Source organism: Limulus polyphemus, unplaced genomic scaffold (genome assembly GCF_000517525.1).
Source record: "Limulus polyphemus unplaced genomic scaffold, Limulus_polyphemus-2.1.2 Scaffold79306, whole genome shotgun sequence".
Classification (NCBI taxonomy): domain Eukaryota; kingdom Metazoa; phylum Arthropoda; class Merostomata; order Xiphosura; family Limulidae; genus Limulus; species Limulus polyphemus.
In genome coordinates this window covers 1-1,736 of record NW_013744902.1, presented here as the reverse complement: position 1 = coordinate 1,736, position 1,736 = coordinate 1, and the positions used below count along the sequence as shown (strand labels likewise).

General features: G+C 30.6%; 1 long non-coding RNA gene across 1 annotated transcript; it reads left to right on the top strand.

Moving 5' to 3' along the window:
• Window positions 1-432: 432 nt before the first annotated feature.
• Window positions 433-1,578, top strand: LOC111084561. Its single transcript, XR_002609614.1, has 2 exons — window positions 433-509; window positions 1,454-1,578. It is a non-coding gene; the product is annotated as an uncharacterized LOC111084561 (long non-coding RNA).
• The last annotated feature ends 158 nt before the right edge of the window (window positions 1,579-1,736 follow it).

Genomic DNA, 1,736 nt, shown 5'->3' with positions numbered 1-1,736 from the left:
CTTTAGCGACACAAGTTCTTTACTTAATAAAACTGGTTTATTCTTTCCTAATACAACTTTACGATACACTTATTTTCAACAATCGCGCTAAAACAAACGCTATATCAACGAACCTTAATAATACTTCTGACTACAGTTCAATTACTCACTATCTAAACATACACATTACATTATTCTCCCGTCACGTTGTCACCCTCTTTTATATATCAGACTACCCTATATCTAGTAAATACTAGAGCATTCGCCAAGGTACCGGATAGTTCTAGAAACGTGGCGTCACACTAGTCATGTGACTCGCTAACGCAAGATATCTTTAATACTTTTGGTTTTTGTCGTTGGCTTATACAGTAAAAAAGAGTGCGCTTCGAACAAAATTGAGTTTCCAGAAAAATTCGTGAACTATAGAGAACCTCAACGCGCATGCTCCTAGTGTCGCGTGACCTCCGCAGTCGTGACAGTACTTTACAATAAGCGTTAGAAACTTGATTCTGGAATAAACTGCATGAGATGTACGTGACTTTTATTATTTTTCTATCATAGCTTAAGTGATGCTGCATCGTATATCTATTTATTTCAATGATTATATTGAAAACTAATTCAAATTAGATATATTTTCTAGGAAAGAAGTTTATCCACTATTGTTAGGGTTAAGAGCAAACGAGTGGTGAATGCAAGGTCTTTTAATCAATTAGGCTTAGCACTTTGGACTTAAAGAGTTTGTGATTTTTTATATTCTTTTGCATTTAAGTTTGTAGTTTTAAGTTCATTAATTTTCTATTTAGTTCATAATAATAATATGATTCAGTATTTCGAATGATAAACTTGTGAGATTTGTACTTAATTCTACTAGTACCAGTACCACAAGATTTTTGCATTTTCCCTTCTTTGTAGTAAGGCCCACACTTCTGTTGTTATTGTTTTAGAATTAAATGTCTAACTGATATATATTGTTACGTCTCCGTTCGTTCGTTAATTAATTTTCCGTAAATGCGTTCCAATGAAACTTTAGCGACACAAGTCCTTTCTTAAATAAAACTGGTTTATTCTTTCCGAATACAACTGGTATTTGTGGAAAGATTGAAAGTTAGTAATTCAACTCCTGAATGATTCAAGGTTATTAGAATAGTTCTAGTTTTTCATGTTTTGGTACATGTGAAGTGTATCTAATCTAATCAGTAGGGTAAAATTCTAATCCTCAATCATTACATGTTTAGAAATTCATGGTAAAGGTTTTCTTAGTGTTTTACTTATTTTGTATTAAAGTCATTTTATTTCAAATAATGTGACTGTTTTAATATAAATATGTGAAAAGATAAAGCTTCAATCTTGAAATGAAAGTTATCAAGATAATGTGATTTTATATTTAAACATTTTATACTAATCCTTGTAAGGTCAACTTCTAATTCTCATATTATTTCTCTGTAGTTTTACTGTGAAACTTTTTTTTTTACAGATTATACAGGTGATGCTTCTGTGTAATCATTGGAATATTAAAGATAAAAGTGGAACCATTTTCTGATGAGAGGCAGAATGTTTTGTTGGATATTAAACTGATCAAAAATGAAGATGAAACTTTCACATTAACTGATAGTAAGTCTATATATTTAGAATATTAATGTTTTGTATTCATCTCAACATAATAGTGGGAATTTCACCTGTTTTAATTTAGCAGTATGCTTGAGTTTTTCATCATTAACTCTTTCATGCTATAACTTTGAAATTGGTAAGCAAATGCT